The sequence below is a fragment of the Lagenorhynchus albirostris genome, chromosome X (assembly GCF_949774975.1).
Source record: "Lagenorhynchus albirostris chromosome X, mLagAlb1.1, whole genome shotgun sequence".
Taxonomy (NCBI): domain Eukaryota; kingdom Metazoa; phylum Chordata; class Mammalia; order Artiodactyla; family Delphinidae; genus Lagenorhynchus; species Lagenorhynchus albirostris.
The window spans coordinates 42,089,335-42,107,803 of NC_083116.1; the positions used below are offsets into that span (position 1 = coordinate 42,089,335).

At 47.1% G+C, this 18,469-nt stretch overlaps 1 protein-coding gene and 1 pseudogene across 1 annotated transcript in view; one reads left to right on the top strand and one right to left on the bottom strand.

Moving 5' to 3' along the window:
* LOC132512911 (nuclear RNA export factor 3-like) overlaps positions 1 to 18,469 on the top strand; it is a 482,492-nt gene that overhangs the window by 49,412 nt on the left and 414,611 nt on the right. The window lies entirely within an intron of this gene.
* LOC132512914 (nuclear RNA export factor 2-like) overlaps positions 5,170 to 18,469 on the bottom strand; it is a 29,528-nt pseudogene continuing 16,228 nt past the window's right edge.

Genomic DNA, 18,469 nt, shown 5'->3' on the forward strand with positions numbered 1-18,469 from the left:
TGTGTGTGTGTGTGTGTGTGTGTGTGTGTGTGTGTACACATTAACCAGAACCCCTTACAGCTCGGGTTCTAAATGGGATATCGGTGGTTTCAAGCATATGCACCATCCTGAGACTTGGAGGCGTAACTGAATGACATGGGAGCCACGTATGGCTCAGTGACATGGTCAACTGTGTATGATGGGAGGGATCTCTGGTTCTTATGGAGCAGTCACAGCAGAGTGCCTGGAATGCATACATGTCAGTTAGCACACAGGCAGCAGTGGTGTTTCAGCTATAGCAGTCCCAAAGCGTGAGTGGACTTCCCCTGGCTGCATAGCATCCAAGCCGGCTTTTCTGGCCCTCACAGAGTTTTTGTCAGCTATGGAATATATTTTATTAACAGTGTCTTATTTTTATAAAATAGCTATTAGAACGAATAGCTGGCATAGGCAAGTGGGAACTTTGATTGAAAGAGTACTTGACACCAAAATTGGTTGCAAGCCAGGGGCCCTGAAGGAAGTGGGAATCTGAGAAAAGGTATTTGGCTTAGGTGGATCTGAAGACAGTAAGGATCCAAGTGACATTAGAGGATGAAATATTGGTGTTCCATGGCACACAATGGTGAAACAGTTGCAGGAGTTGTTGCCTGTGGTCACTTGAATGAAATGCCTTTGAAGTCAATGTGTCGGTGGACCAAAGAGATGCTGTTAGGGATTCAGAGGACACTCCCTTCCCCACAGCACTGAGAAACACATTAGTGCGGAGGGCATCTTCATCTTCGAAGTGTTCTGAAGTGGCTGACTTGTGTAGGCCACAGATGAGATGGGAGATCCCCTCATTTCAGTGGGGATGTTGTGGTCCTGGAGTTGCAGGCCCAGTAGGAGCACTTAACCTCCTGACACAAGGTGAGTGCTGTTTACCTTAATAAGCAGCAAGGCTGGAAGGGTAGTCACATTGGTTTGACCTACAGCAATCGTTGAAGGTGGCTAATTGATCAACAGATCCCTTGGATCTTGAAATATCTGAACATACTCCAAAGTTGCATTTGATCAGTGTAAAAATAAATAAAATATAGATAAGTATTTATAATAAAATATAAGAATATAAAAATAAATAAATCAAGCTATAGATTTGGTGACTCGAGCTATCGTGATGGCGAATGGTAGTCCCTTACTCAATTCCCACACTTGACCCAGAACACGATGAATGAGTGGACTACGAAGGAAGGACCCTACAGTGAAGTCGCAAGTAACTACAGTAAATTTTCTTCACAGGCTTAGCCAAAGGGACAGTCAGCCATTTACCGCTGTTACTGTGCATTTGCTTTAAGGACACATGCTCTTAAGCCAGAGCTCAAAAAACTTTCCCTGGAAAGGGCCAGATGACCAATATTTGAGGCTTTGCAGGCCTTTCAGTTTCCGATGGAGCTACTCAGATCTGCATTGTAGAGCAAAAGCTGCCACAGACACAGCATGGCTGTCTTCCTATAAAACTTTATATACGGGCAGGGACATGTGAATTTCAAATAATTTTCACATGCCGGAAATATGATTCTTCTTTGGATTATTTTAACCATTCGACTATGGAAAAACATTCTTAGCTTGCAGGTCATAAAGAAACAGGCTCGTGGACCACAGTTTACCAATCCCCACTGTAAGCTAATGGAATCACTAGGTCCCCAAAAAGAGCACTGAGTGGAAAGTCAGCAAAGTGAGGTGGCAGGCATTCCTAAGGTCTTCTGCCAAGCATAACCCCAAAGCCGATGCCTTTTAACATAGTGGTTTTCAACCTTGGTTGCACACTGCAATCACATGACGAGTTTTAAAAATGTGATTGCTTGGTTCTGCCCCCAAATCTGTTTTAATTGTTGTGGGTGTAGGCTGGCGCTAGTGATTTTTTCAATCTTTCCAAGTGACTCTAGTGTGTAAACGAGGTTGAGAACTGCCTGAACAATTTAAATGATGAGAGTGCAAGTATTTTACAATATTTAGTTTAAAAATCTTATAATCATGGTTTTGGAAAAATAATATTCCAATAATGAATACATAGAATATTCCAATCATAATAAATACATAACTGTGGTGGAAAGTATGAAATAAGAATTCCCATGTAATAAACGGAGAGTGCTCTCCTTCAAGGAAGGAAAGAAGGAAGGGAAGGAGCGAGGGAGGGAGGGAGCGAGCGAGGAAGGAGGGAATGGGAAAACACAATGGTAAGGCAGGGGCCACCAGTGCTAGGGTCAGGGAGGAAGGCTAAACCACTGATGAGCCCAGAGCCAGGTATGGGTTAAAGCCAAACACCCAGGAGTCCAGGGCTGACTCGACAGTGAAGTCTTCTCTTCAGGAGACTGTCACAACACAGGGTAAGCATGGAAGGGACAGAACAAACGCAACACATGGAGTGATTGGTACTGAGGGAACAGGAAAGAGAAAAGACCTAAAGATAGTATTTCTCTAGAGAGATAATGGAGTGGTAAAGGTTGAAATTATATCCATTGTATAAGAAAAGAACACTGACCAGGAAGATGGCTGATTGAACACGAGGTTGGACTTTCACTTCCTCCTGAAACTTGATTAAAACAACATTAAAGGTAAACAAATCAATACAATGGTATATTACCCAGCAATAAAAAGGCAAGAACATGGGTGGATCTCAAGAAAAATAAATTATGCTAAGTTAAAGAAGCCAGACACAAAGGAGTACAGGATGTGTGATTCCATTTATACGGAATTCTAGAGCAGGAAAAGCTAATATATGGAAATGGAAAGCAGATCAAAGTTTGCATGGGGCCAGAGGAAGAAGAGGAGATTAACTGGGAACCTTTAGGGAGTGTGGTATGTGTTCTATATCTTGATTAAGCTGGCGGTTAGCCCTAACCCCTGATTCTTACATGTAAGGAACCGCGGATCAGGAAAAGTTGGGTGAGTCATGTAAAGTGTTGCAGCTTATTAATCAGTGAGGAGATACTCATATCTGCTTATCAATGATAAATTGTCCTTGTTATGCTGCGTAAGGAGCCAACAGGTATAGTGCTTCACCCTAAGCACCTGGGAAGACGCTGACCCAGACACAAACATCCTTTTATACAAGCAAAGCATAGATCTGAACGAGTAACTATTGTGCATTCCAGTCACCCATTTATAAACATAGTTGACGCTCTCACGCGTTCCTTTGCCTTGACTTCTTAATGTTTATAATTACACATAAAAACATAGGGCTTCCCTGGTGGCGCAGTGGTTGAGAGTCCGCCTGCCGATGCAGGGGACACGGGTTCATGCCCTGGTCTGGGAAGATCCCACATGCCGCGGAGCGGCTGGACCCGTGAGCCATGGCCACTGAGCCTGTGTGTGTGGAGCTTGTGCTCCACAACGGGAGAGGCCACAACAGTGAGAGGCCCGCGTACTGCTAAAAATAAAACAAAACATAAAAGAAAACACATAAGCATTCATTAATATCTTCTTCTGAGGAACCATAAAAACATTAACATTCATTAATATCTTCTTCTGAGGAACCATACTGTAATATACAGTTTTATACCCTGAGTTTTTTTTTCACATTGTATCATGTTGTGTCAGGAATATTCTGTCTTGCTTTTTGTAACCTACCACTTAAACCCAAACTGTTTCCTTTTTTTTTAACATCTTTATTGGAGTATAATTGCTTTACAATGGTGTGTTAGTTTCTGCTTTATAACAAAGTGAATCAGTTATACATATACATATGTTCTCATATCTCTTTCCTTCTTGGATCTCCCATGAGACTTGCAGCCATATTCACGGTGCTTTTGGCTGGTCCCAGGGGTCATAATATGGATCTTGTTCTCCCCCAAAACTGTGATTGTGCCTTCTGACCTCTATGGAGGACCTCTGAGGGAATGGCACAGAGGATGAGTTTTGCTTCCCACTGCCCCTCCCAGGCATGGAGTGGCTTTCTCAGTTGCGTCTCTCAAAAACATCTAAAAACGTACCGTACCCATAGCTGCCTGGGGCAAGGGAAATAAGATAAGTCAAGCAGCAGAGAGCCCGCAAAGCCTGTAAAGGGTGAGGGTGATGAGGAAAATTCTTGGGGGAATAAGAGTTTTGAAGGCATAGCATAGATTCCAGAGTGCAATGCATATGCACAAGGTAGGACACAGGCTCAGAAGGTCTGACAGGAAGCCAGGCTTGCACATGTGGCTGACCTTTGGGCTCCTCAAAAGCAGGAGGTGAAGGCTAAGGCAGAGTTGGAGGCAGCCTGGCTAAGCATTGGTGGAGTGCCCCCGATCAGAAGCCAATCTGCAAAGACTAGACAATATTGTTTTCCTTTCCTTTTTGGCTCCAGGCCCTTCAGGAAATCTCTGTCAAGTCACTCTCTGACCACTGATAAAATAGAAGGACAACTTCCGTGAGCACATATCACAAGGATTTCAATCATTGCAAAAATACATATTCCAATGTGTGTATATACTACAATTTGTTTATCCACTCATCCCTTGATGGACAGATGGGTTGTTTCAACCTTTTGAATATAATGAATAATGCTGCTGTGAGCATTCAAAACAAAACAATAATTTGTTTTGGCGCCTCTTTCAATTCTTTTGGGTGTACACCTAGGAGTGGAGTAGCTGGGTCATATGGTACTTCTGTGTTAAATTTTGTGAGGAACCAACAAACTGTTCTCCACAGCAGTGAAACCAGTTGTATCCCCACCAACAATGTACAGAAGTTCCAATTTCTCCACATCCTCACCAAAGTTCATCTTGTTACGTTCCTTAAAAAAAAAAGCTATAGGCAATGTAGTAGGTGTGAAGTGGCATCCCATTGTGGCTTTATTTTGTGTTTACCTAACAACTAATAGATTTTCCTCTGATCATTGCTTTTGCTCTGTCACACAGGTTTTGGTATGCTGTGTTTCCATTTTCAATTGTCTACATGTATTTTTAAATTTCCCAACTTGACACATGACATATGTAAACCCATCTAGCTGGGACATAAAGGAGTTTTGATGCATGCACTTTAAATCCCATTGTTATCCCATTTCTGTGCAGAATCTTCATGTTTTATAAATGGAAAAAAAGTGTATAAAAAACCCACTTGTTTGGGTTAGAAGGTGCCTCCTCCTCAGGGATGAAGGCAGGGACGTTGAGGCCTGGACCTACTGGCTCGTGATTGGGGCAGGGAAGAGCAATGGAGGACACACAACATACAGCTTGCAACAACACTCTTTATTATGAAACCAAACAGCAATCATGAGTGGGGAAAAGACACAGAACAGCTGACCCTTCAGGTGGCTATGTTACCTGGCCTACAACGTAACTTTGGCTTCTTGGTCAGCCAGGCCTCCAACTCCAGGCATGGGCGTGGCCTGAGGCTGGAGAGAAAAGATGATGTGGATGAAGACAAAGATGACATCCAAGCACTCCTTTTAGGGGATTTCTTTGAAGGCCTCCTCTGGGATCTTGCCCTCGGTCTGGAGAGAAGGAGTCGGAATGTCAGAAGAGCCTGCTCCCCGAGTTCCATTCCCAGGCCACCGGCCTCCACCTTCTTGGCCTCCCTGAAGGCCCAGAAACGTTCATCTCTAACCCACTTGATTTCCAGACCTCACCTTGAGCATACTGCAGACCTGACCAGCTCTGGTACCACAGTACAGTCACGCTGACCATGCAATACCACCTCTAAATCTATGCCACTTTCTTGCTGGGACACATGTACCAGTATGAACACTATGTGTAATGACGAAGAAAGACCCAGTGAAAAGCAAACCATCTATCACTAGCATTCATGCCCACTAGAATTCAAAACAGAAAAGTAGAGCTGTTCAAAAGAACAAGGGAATTCAATATATACTGATGAAGAAAGATGTTCCAGAAAATAACAAATGGAAAATTCTAAAGTACAAGTCTCCAACCATCTTTTATTGAGATATAATGCACACACCATTTTAAAGTATACAAATCAGTGCTTTTTAGTACATTCACACGATTGTGCAACCACCACAACTATCTAATTCCAAAGTAATTTTACCACCCCAAAAAGAAGCTCCTTAACCATTAGTGATCACTCCCTATTCCTCCCCTTCCCCCAGATCCTGGCAACCACTAATCTGCTTTTGGTCCCTGTGGATTTTCCGATTCTGGACATTTCATACAATATTTGACATTTTGTGACTGGCTTCTTTCACTTAGCATCATGTTTTCAAGGTTCATCCATGTCATGACGTGTATCAGAACAGTATTCTTTTTATGACTGAATAATATTCTACTACATGGATGTACCAAGATTTATTCATCCATTCATCAGCTACAGGACATTTGGGTTGTTTCCACTTTTCGGCTATTATGAATAATGCTGCTATGAACGTTCCTGAACAAGTTTTGGAGTGAACATATGTTTTCATTTCTCCTGGTGGGATACTTAGGAGTGGGATTACTGGGTCATATGGTAACTCCATGTTTAACATTTTGGGGAAGTGCCAAACTGTTTTCCCAAACCACTGCTCCCTTTTATATTCCCATCAGTAACACACGAGAATTCCAATGTCTCCACATCCTCACCAACACGTTATCATTTGTTTCACTGATTAAAGCCATCTTAGTGGGTGTGACCTGGTAACTCACTGTGGTTTCAATTTGCATTTCCTTGATGACTAACGATGTTGAGAAGTTTCTCATTTCCTTCTTGGCCATTTATATGTCTCCTTTGGAGAAATGTCCATTCAGAGCCTGTCCCCATTTTTAAAAAATTGGGGTGTTTGCCTATGTATTGTTGAGTTGCAAGGGTTCTTCACATATTCTTGCCAGATATGTGATATGCAAATATTTTCTCCCATTCTGTTGGTGGGCTTTTCACCTTTTTGATACTGTGCTTTGATGCTCAAAAGTTTTTAATTTTGATGAAGTCAACAATTTATCTACTTTTTTTTTTTGGTTGCTTGTGCTTTTGGTGTCATATGTAAGAAATGATTGCCTAATTTGTGAAGACTTACACCTACGTTTCCTTCCCAGATTTTTATAGTCTTAGCTCTTACTTTTAGACTTTGATCCATTTTCAGGCTATGTTTGTACATGGAGTGTGAGTCAGGGGTCAAAATTCTTTGGTTTGCATGCGGATACCCACTTGTCCCAGCACCATTTGTTGAAAACACTATTATTTTCCCATCAGATATTTTCAGCACTCTGTCAGGTTGATAATCAGTTGACCATAAATGTGAGGGTTTATCTGTGGACTCTCAGTTCTATTCCACTGATTCATACACTGTCCACAGGCCAGTACCACGTAGTCTTTATTACTGTGGCTTTGTAGCAAGTTTTGAAATTGGGACGTGTGAGTCTTCTAACTTTGTTCTTCTCTTTCGAGATTGTTTTGGTGCACTTTCACAGGAAGTTTAGGATAACCTTGTCAATTGTTGCAAAGAAGGATTCTGATAGGGACTGCATTGAACCTAGTTTGCTCTGGGTAGTACTGCCAATGTAATAATATTGCCTTCCAACCCATGAAAATGGAGTGTCTTTCCATTTATTTAGGTCTTCTTTATTTTTTTCAACAGCATTTTACAGACTCGGGAGTATGAGATTTGCACTTCTTTTGTTACATTTGTATCAAAGCGTTGTACTATTTTGATGCCATTGGTAACTGGGCTTGCTTTCTTAATTTCATTTTTGGGTTGTTCATTGCAAGTACACGGAAATACAAATAAGTTTTGTATATTGGTCTTGTATCCTGCAACTTTGGTGAACTTGGTTATCAGCTCTAGTAGGGTGTTTTGTTGGTTGGTTGGTTGGTTGGTGTGTGTGTGGATTGTCCTGGATTTTCCATACACAAGATAATGTCACTGAGCATTATACCATCTCGAAAAACCTTTACACATGTAATAGTATGACACCTTTTTCATGGGCTCACTTTTATTTTTTGGAAGCAAAATATTCAAAAAGCTATTTTTCCAAATTGCTTTCGAGTTTCCATGATTCACTCCCCCGCACATTCCCATGCACACCCAGCACTCACTTCTGAGACCACTCGAGTTTCATCCCAGACAGGGTGGAGAAAGCCTGCACCATTTCCTGCTGCTCCTGGGAGAGGGAGGAGGGTGTAGGCATTGGGATGGAGAACGCACTCTTGAGTCTCACTGGGGCTGGCATCCCTCACAAACAGTTCGTCATTCACAATGCATAGACTGGAGGAAAAATGAGCCCTCAGACATGGACATATGGACCACCCCACACCCCAAACAACGATCCTGCTCCCACTGCCACTCAGCAACTAGTTTCCTTCCATATCCCTGCTGTGTCTGTATCCCAGGTTCCGTTACTGGTACCTCTGCCCCTCCCCACAAAGCCCACCTTTGGAGAGACTGTCTACCACCTTCACTCGATTTATAGGTTTATCCCCAACCCACGGGCAATTTCGCATTTACCCTTTACCACAGCCCAAGGAGTGGACGGTCTGATCGCCATTCTCGGAAGAAGACACTGAGTCACAGAGAAGTCATGTGGCTTGACTAAGGTCACACAGCGAGTGAGTGTTGGGTCAAGGAGAGAACCCATAGGCCAATTCCAGAGCCCATGAAGACTCACACCTCCAGATCCCATGTTCTTCTTAACCACTAGGCTAGACTGCTCCTGGGATCTCCCTGCTGGCTTTCCACAATTCTGAGTAAACCTAAGATCTGCGCCACCACATTCCCACGCCCCTGAGCCCAGGCTGGGATGGGCATTCCCGCCCACAACAGGGCTCTCACCTGGCATAGCTGGCAGGGGTAGCGATGAAGATCCAGGTGAAGGCACGCACACAGCCCTGAGAACTTCCTTCCACTTCAACAGCAAACAAACAACAGTACCCCTTAGAGCCACACGTGCTGTACATGCTCACGTGGTGGTCCCCAGTCAGGGTGTGACTAGACATTCATGCTGAGAGGGTAGTTGTTCACAGGGGCCAAGGTGTCGGGTATGGGGAGGGCAACTATAAGAGCAGTCTGCGCCCAGTGACAGAGCCCATGACAAACACTACACAAGTTCACGGGATGCATTTTTCACAGCCGCCCAAGAGGTGGATACTACTACCCCATTTTGCAAATGAGGAAACTGAGAGGTTCAGTAACGGCCCAAGTTCTCAGAGTAAGGATCTGGGATGAGAGCCACCAAAATCCACAGCCTGTGTCCCCAACGCCCAGGGTGTGCAGGGCAGACAGGCATGGACACAGCTCAGACCTGGATTGTCTGTGGGAAGCTTGAGGGCAGGAGAACACAGTGGGGAAGGGGAGGCGGGGGGAGGGGAGGGGAGGGGAGGGAACAGAAGGGAATACAAGGGGAGGGAAGGGAAGGGAAGGGGAAAGAAAGCGAAGGGAAGGGAAGGGGTCAGGGACGCTGGGTGGTTCTGGGAGTGAGCCTGGCCAGGGGGAGGCAGCAGTGGGGCATCTGCGCTGGGGGTCTACACACACTCACCTGCCTTGAACACTCCGCAGACGGAGAAGCAGAGCATCGTTTCCTGAAAGGGAAGAGCCCAGGCGCCCAGTCACCACCTCCACCTCCCACCCACCTGCGGCTTCCTGGGCCCATGCGAGGGAGGAAGCAGGCGCTCACCGTCTGGAACCACGTGTCCACCACGAAGGAGCTGAAGGCATGCTGAGTCTTGGGCAACACACAGAGGGTGTGCACAATGACACGTTTTGTGTGCTTCAGCAGCTGGACCCGCACGTCTGTGAGGGGAGGGGAAGCGAGCGAAGGTCAGGGGCTGCCATGCCCTGGGCCCTATGATTGACCCCTTCACCGCCCTTTCCCACCCAGTTTTCCCATCACACAAGCATGGGGGTCCTTGAGCTTCTTTATATTCCTGCTGTCCTTGAAGTACTTGCACAAGGTGCTTCTAGGAGACAAAGAGGAAGAGTGGGTGGTGGGCGTATGTAGGAGCTGGCCTGTGTCTGCTGGGGAGCCACACAGCCCGGGAGCAGAGTCTGGGCTGTGATGCTCACATGGCTGCGTCCTCGGAGTGGAAGGGAATGGTCAGGGAGAAGCAGGCCTCCTCGTGATAAGCACCAAGGAGATGCTGTCGGTCTCCACAGTCATGGATCAAGTAATACCTGAGGGGGAGTAATGAGGACAGTAGATCTCTGTGGTCTGGACCTCAAATGAGACGTGAGAAGTCCGATGAGCAGACCTGTGCTTAGGTGGCCGCAACTGTCCTAGCCCTCCTCCCCTTGCTCAGACTCCCAAGGGTACTTACAGCTGCAGGAATTGCAGGATTAGACTCTTCAGTGTCTCAGATCCTTTATAGCTTTCCTGGAATCAAAAGGCATTTGAGATTGTGTGGCTGATAAAGCCTCTCCTGCACCTCGCTAAATGTTGTTTGATCCTCTTCGTCACCTTGCAGGGCTTTATTACGTAGGGAGTGTCAACGTCAATGTTAATTGGTGAGGGTAACTCCTGCCCATCCTGGAGAAGGGAAGAGGAAATCAGGAGTGGAGACCAGGGGACTGTCCCTGGATTACCGGGGAAAAAGATGGGTCCAGGAGGGTGAGTGTCAGAGGTCAGGTATGAGGGTGACTGTCAGAGGTCAGGTGTGAAAGGGCACTGGAAATTCCATGGGAGAGCTTACAGTGGATGTCTTCATCATGTGGTCTTGGAAGTCTCTAGTGTTATATGCAACTTGTGTGTATGTGTATTTATGGGTATTTTTCCAACAACTATATCAATGTCATTTTCAGGAGTCCATGTCCCCCAAAATGGTTAAGGTTCTGATGCTAATATGTGATCTAGGCAAGACCCAAAGGGCTTGAGGGCAGGTGCAGAGGCCACCGACATTCGTAAGAGACAATGATTTACGTAGGCACTTACCAGGCGTAACAACTTCGGGAAACATTCTCTGATGGCCCTGTCCAAAACCAAAAATAGAGAAGAGGTGGTTGATAGTTCAAGGTTGCAATGCTTCCTTTGAGTTAAAACAGTAATACCATAAACAGAGATCAGTGTGTTCTGGCCAATCCAGCAGCACCCTTTGCCCACCTCTGCTCCTGATTTTAAGGGTTTTCAGTCCACTTGCCTGTTGAGCACTGAGCATCTGTCATCTTACTGTCTGAAAGGCACTGTCTCCTCACCTCTCTCAGTACCTTCACTTTAATATTCCTTCCCTCCCTCCCTTCCTCTCCTTCGCCTAGGTAGCTCCCACCCAGACTACTCGGACTCCCTTCTCCAGCATTTCAACCCATGCTGCAGGGCTTCCTTCTCCTCCCTCCCTTCCTCCAGGGCCCCACTGAAGGCTGTGGGGAGAAGAGGGGATGGAGTGGGAGCCCGGGGCTCTGCTACCTCACTGGGGGTCCAGCACTCTGGCAAGACCCGGACACCCCCCAGGGATGGCCCAGGATGCTGGGCCAGCAAGGTGAGTGAGGTGGGGCTCAGGGAGGGAGATGAAGGGGATGAAGACAGAAAGGGAGTGAAGGTAGGAAGGGAGAGATGAGAGAGACATAGGGACACAGAGACAGGGGAGAGAGAGACAACAAAGGGAAGGGAAAGAAGCTCTCCCGTGGTCGGGGTCCGGGAAGAAGAGAGAAGAAAGGGGAAACGGCACACTTGTTGCGGCTCTTCACCTGCCCCAGAATCGCCCAGACACACCAGGTAGGAAGGGAAAATATGCACATGTTGGGCTGGGGGCCCACTGGATGCTGGCTGAAACTTTGGCACCTGTGTGAGCTCAGCCAGACTTGGGCATGGGAAACCGAGCAGCCATAGGAGCAGATCTTCCCCAGAAAGAGGAAAGGGTCAGGTCCCAGCTCAGTATGGGGCTGAGGATCCGTGGCCCCCTCTGATGATCACCGTCTTCTCTCCCGATGACCCCTGCACCTCTCTGAGTTGGTTCTTTATCTGAGGAATCATACCTGTCTCAGGCTGCCCAGGGCTCCTGTGAAGGACCAGGCGGGATGATGTGACGTGTGCAAGGAGGGATGGAAAGTGCCCCTCAGAGGCCTGTCCTTCGGTCTCCTCTACCACCTCTGCCCTCTGCCTTCCACCCCTGCCTCAGGAAGCCCTCTGATCACTGGCAGGGGCCCACGTCTGGCCCCTTGACTCAAGGAGCCCTGCTTTTTCCCAAGGAGGGTCCAGCTCCTGGCACTGGGCCAGCAGAATGGATGTCATGACAGCAGCCACCCATGGCCTCAGCCCTCAGCATGGCGCAGGAAAGCCCCCATGTCAACCTGGGAGAGGAGGGGGGATCCCTTTGGAGAAAGGGGAAGAGGGCCCCTCTCAGAACGGGGGAGGCAAACCCCATCTCAGCACGAAGAAGGCAGGCTTCTCTCAGCAAGAAGCCCTGGACAGGAGGACCCTTCTCAGTCCAGGGCGCCAGCATCTGGATCAAGGCTGGTCGCTCCTGGTCCTGGTGAGGAGGAGAAGCCCTGCTTCCTGGGGCACACTCTTGGGAGGCCTTGCTGGAATATAGCTGGGCGCAGAGAGCTGGAAACAGACCCCAGAGCGCCTGCAGAGGTGAGCAGGTCAGGGGAAGGAAACTCCTCACCGGTGATAGGCACGGAGAAAGCAGAAGGTGGGGCCTGTGATCCTCCCAGAAGACCAGGGCTGCCACCTTTGGCAAAGGGGCACTGTCACAGATAGTCTAGGCTCCCATGGGTGAAGGTCACCAAGAAGGGTGACAGGGTGTTCACACTGACCTTACATAGGTGGACTGGTCTGGGAAGGTGTCACACAATGGGTTCCCTTGCAGCCACAGCTCTTCAAGCTTCAGCCCTTGCATCTTGTTCAACTCCCACACAGACGTCAGCTGAGAAATATGGGGCAGAAGTGGGAAAAGGAATCCCAGGGAAAGAGGGACATCTGGATCCCTGCACCCCCAGAACCCTCCCTCCCACACAGGTACCTTCACCTGCCTCCTGTCATCACTCTGATGGCCACTAACATGCCCCACCCCCCACTCTCAACCCAACTTTGACCTGGCTCCCTCTTCTCACCTCATTTTTGGAGAGGTTCAGGATCTTGACCGTGGGGGCCATCTGTATAATGTCAGACAGGCCATCCAGCTGGTACAGTTTGTTGCTGCTCAAGTTCAAGGACAACAACTTTGGGGCAAGAAGAGGTAGAGTGAAGGTTACTATCTAGGACCTTGGAGACAAATCTGCCCTCCATCCCATCTCTTCCACCCCCTACCCTAATACCAGCACTGGGCCTACAGCCTCACCTCAGGGAAATACTTTTCGATGACCTGCAGGGTGGCAGCCATGCAGCTTCTTCGATTCAGAAATATATCAATATCACAGCCCACCAAGTCTTCAGGAAGGAGAGGGGAGGGAATAGGATGGCTGAGTGGGGTGTGGGGCCAGCACCAGCCCCTCCCCACGTTACCATCCCTAAGTCTCCCTCCAGGAAGACCCCTCTGCCCTCACCCGCCCTAGAATTACTGCTGTCAGCCGTACCTGGGTCAAGGCGGAGCCTCTGGAGGTTGAGAGCTTGCTGGGAGACATCAAATCGTTTGCTCAAGGTCAGCTGCGGAGAGAGAGATGGAGAGAGCCGCTCTGAGGCTGTGGTGGTGGCAGGGAAATCGGGGGCGAGCGGGACGGGGGTCTGGAGGAAGGAGAGGTGGGTCTGAGCATTGGCACACAACATGCCTTGCATCTGCATTACCTTTAGCTGCTCCATTTCTTCTGGCTTCAACTTATACCGCACAGAGTAGGGAACAGTGGAGGGCCTGACAAAGACAGGTATCTACAGCAAGAAGAGGTGGGGTAAGCACCAGGAACTCTAGTTCCAAAGAAGACAACCAGCCCCTGGCCTGTACTCCTTCCTCAGGACGAGGTACACGTAACGCCCTCGACACACACCTTTCGGCTCTCCTCGTCACGAATCTTGTAGCTGACATCCATCAATGCAGAGGCAGTGCTAGCTTCCTGGACAAAGAACCGAGCCCCATTTTGCATAAAGTGCAACTACAGGGATTGAATGCAACAGCAATAGTTTCAGAAGCCAGCAGACCCTGCTGAACCAGGTGTCTCTCTCCCCCTTCCCTATGCCCATGCGTCTGGCTTCGGCATTCTTTCTTACGTCCACTGCAGTGAAAGGGACACTGCAATGGCTCTGGATTGAGTTCATTAGCCATGTTTTGTCATACTTTATCCCATAAGGAATCTAAGGATGAAAAGAAGCAATGGGAGAGAGGACAGACAACAGGGAATTTAGGCTGGAGGAACAACCTTTTCCTCTTCTTTTCCGGCCTTCTACTGAGCTTGAAAGGGCTTGTAAAGAAGGGACCACTGGCATGATTTCTTATGGGTGTGCGTAATATGGATTTCCTAAATACTCTTTCTCTCCAGTCAAACTCTCTTCCACATAATCAAGGTGTCAGAGATGATCTTCCTTTTATAAATTTCCAGGAGATCCTACCCAGCGCACACACTGCTTGCCCCTCAGACAAGGTCTCCAGAGGCTCGACCCTCCATCTCCCACACTCAGCTTGCCAAGCTGAGACCTCCAATGTGGAGTTGCTCCATATCCTTGGCAGTAGTTTCCATCTTTGCTTTGACACAGGCTCCTCCGTTCTCCTCACGGTCAGCCTGCTCCCTGTACATTGCTTCTCTGAACCTGCCCTTAGATGAACAAGACTGTTAACTCCTGGTAATAAAAAGGACAGATTACAAACTGTCCCCAGTGAAAGAAACCAGCATCTCTACATGAGACCAACACAACTCCCCCTGGCTTTTCTCTCCTGCACATTCCATACATTTTTCAGGATACTCACTGTGACCCTGAACCAGCTCCCTGGGGTTCCATCTTGTGTGTTCTCCCTCTTTCTCTCTCCAGAGGTTTTCTCTTTCTCTACACAGTAGTATGCATGTGGCCTTCACTATGCCATTTCACTCCTCTCTTGTTGCCTCGGATGGTACAGGGAGAGCTGCAGGGGGGATGTGGAGAGAAGGACGGTGAGTGGCCATAAGTGCTAAGAAAGTCTTCTGTACACCCTCGTGTCTTTGACACCAGCACTACAATTAGGATTGCTCAACCATTATTTCACTTCTAGCATGCTTCAGTTTTGCAGTGAGAGAAGAAAAACAAGTCCACGGAGCGTGAGAGAGGTGCATAGTCCCAGGGGCTGCTGTGTACAAACCCTGCTGCCTGGCCACTTACTGTCTTACTTCGGGGTCCTCCTGGACATCCCTCTTCACCACGTTTCCATCATCCTCCTGGAGGTGTGAGGGCTGAGGCTCACACCCATCGTGTTCATAATGAGGGCTCCTCTCGCCAGAATTACCTGGGAAAGAACTCCAACCTTTCTTTCTTCCTTGAGGTGGTCTACCACCATCACTGTATTCTGAAAAGAGGAACAAAAATACAAGTTTGCAGACACATCTGTGGTCCACTTACCACGTACCATGTCTTAGGCTAACAGCATGGTAGGGCAGGCCAAGTGCCAACGTGGCCTAAGGGACCAGTCCCACAAGCCTCAGAAAGGACACTCTTCTGCCTGCCCAGAGAGGACAGTCTTATCCGACAGATGGCACTATCAGGGGAAGAATCGAGGAGGAGCAGGATGAGGAAGAGGACGACAAGGAGGACAAAGAGGGAGGAGGGAGGAGAGGACAACTGCGCTGAAACTTTTAAAACAGTGGTGCAGGACTGATAAAGAACCGAGGTGTATGCGTCCATGGGTTAGACTGGACACCAGTCATATAGATACCAGGAAGGCACCCGAATCTTGCCTTCTCTCAGGACTTTCCAGCAACCACACCAATACCTCTCTCGTGCTTCCCAAATCCAATGAGCCACCATACCGATTCCACTAACAACCAGCAAGCTAGCTGGACTTCCTTTGCCAGTGCACTTGGAGCTTTAATGTCAGGTGGCACTGATGTAAGAGCCTCCTGAACTGTCTCCCTCCCTCCAGCCTTGCCCTGAACAATACTCTGTTTGAAAGAGCCAGAGTGAGCTCTCTATTGGGCCAGCCTGAAATGCCTTTCAGCTCAGCAGGCAACTCTTCCTAACTTCAGCCCTTCTATAATAAGGGTGTGAATGATAACCTGGAATGATGTTTCAACCACCATTTCCAAGTGTCTAGGGATTCTTCTTTTTGCATTCTATAACTGGTTTCTAATTTGATTCCATGGTGGTCAGGGAACGCTCTGTGAGATTTCAATTCTTCATTTTTTCATTTATATTTATTTATTTTATATTTAATTTTTTTTTTTTTTGCGGTACGCGGGCCTCTCACTGTTGTGGCCTCTCCCGTTGTGGAGCACATGATCCGGATGTGCAGGCTCAGCAGCCATGGTTCACGGGCCCAGCCGGTCCACGGCATGTGGAATCTTCCCAGACTGGGGCATGAACCCGTGTCCCCTGCATCGGCAGGCGGATTCTCAACCACTGGGCCACCAGCGAAGCCCCTATTTTTATATTTTTTAATATATTTATTTCTTTATTTATGGCTGCGTTGGGTCTTCATTGCTGCACACGGGCTTCCTCTACTTGCGGCTAGTGGGGGCTACTCTTTGTTGCGGTGCCTGGGCTTCTTGTTGCGGCGGCTTCTCTTGTTGCGGAACATGGGCTCTAGGCGCACGGGCTTCAGTAGTTGCGGCACGCAGCCTCAGTAGTTGTGGCTCGAGGGCTCTAGAGCACAGGCTCAGTAGTTCTGGCGCACGGGCTTATTTGCTCCGCGGCATGTGGGATCTTCCTGACGTTGGCTCAAAACTGTGTCCCCTGCATTGGCAGGCGGATTCTGAACCACTGCACCACCAGGGAAGTCCCTCAATTCATTTAGAATTTATTGAGGTTTTTCTGATTGTCGAGGAGATGGTCTAACTTGGTGAATGTTACAGAGACCCTCCGGGAAAATCCTGTACTCTGCTGTTGGTGGGCGGACTGTTCTCTTTATGTCATGTATATCTTGTTAGTTTACTGTGTTATTCAGGTCTCCTGTATCCTTGCTGATTTTCTCCCTAGTAATTCTGTCACTTGCTAAGAGGGAGGTGGGTGTGGAAGGCCCCCACTATAATTATAGATCTGGCTCTTTCTCCTTTCAGCTCCATAAGTTTTTGCTTCATGTACTTTGAGGCTCCTTTGTTTGGTGCGTACACATTTAGGATCTTTATGTCTCCCTGGTGTCCTGATCTTTCGTCATTCTGTAAGGCCTCTCTTTGGTTCTTGTTCATTTTCTTTACTCTGACATCTACTGTACTGGATACTGAAGCCACAGTCACGCTTAGAAAGTGTCCTGGTTATATCTCACCTTGTCTTCACTCCTAGGAGTTGTGTTGCTGCTCACCCCTCCGCCCACAAATTCTCCCCTCCAACATATCTAATTCACCATGCGAAGAGATGTGGAAGCCTTTTGGCATGTGCAGAAATAAGATAGTGTCAATTCTCTCTCCTTCTGGGGGCTTTTCCAGTTATGAAGTTCTGGAGATGAAAAGAGGGAGGCTGGGATGCAGATAAGGAATTGGACTGACAGTTCCTGTCACATGGTACACACACAGTATACATTAATAAATGAATGAGAAGCAGGATAGAAACTACACATATGCCCTTTTAGTCTTTCTATACACATCTGAATGTTTCAAAGTAAGTTAAGATCACACTTTACCTGGTTTTTTACAATAGACTTTGAGGAAACTTTTCACTTCTGTTTTTAAAATATATATTTTCCATTGAGGGGAAAAAGAAAAATGTGTAGAAAATGGAGAGCGATGCCACCTGGTGACCAGAGTCAGAACTGCAGGTGTAAAAGTCTGAACTGGGGCCTTGGCAAAGGATGGGGGATGGAAGGGACTGTGGTGTTGGTGGGGAGGGGAATGAATTTCATCCTAAAAGCAAGATTTCTAGACTTCACACTGGCAGCGATCCTTCTGTATTCATGCCCATGCTGGGATCTTCAAGCCCTGGGACTGGAAATCTGGCCCCTAAGTGAACTGAGTAGAAAGCTGCATGAGTTAGTGTATGAATAATTGGTGTAAAGAAATTTGAGACAAAGGGACATATACAAATACACACACATACAAAGAACTGTCAAATCAATTCTTTTGATCTGCTTCCGAAGCCATGAATATATGAATAGCGTATTGGTAATCAGTTTGCAATCTTTTGTATTTTTAACATTTTACTCAATGTTTCCATTCTGGAAACAGCATAGAAATGCAGTTATAAAATAAAAACATCTTCTATCTTCAACAATCCACACTCAGTGATTTATTACCAAAGAAATCTGTTTAGTGTCTAAGTCAATAAATGTATTTCTGCACTATTATTTTGTGACTTGGCTGCTGATATACCTGTTTAACAAAACTTTATCTCAGTACTTTGTTAGGGCACCAATGAATACTTCTCTTTGTTTAACACGTATGGAAAAATATAGACATGCGTTTTAAGAAACCAAAATTACATTGCCACACCCATCTGTCCCTACCTTTTGCCCACCATAATACAAAGAGAGTTTCTCTTCACTTATAGGTGCCTACTCTCCAGATTTTTCTCTGTATGTAATGCACTAACATATTTAATCACCCTCATACACCCATGTTCATATATATTCTTTT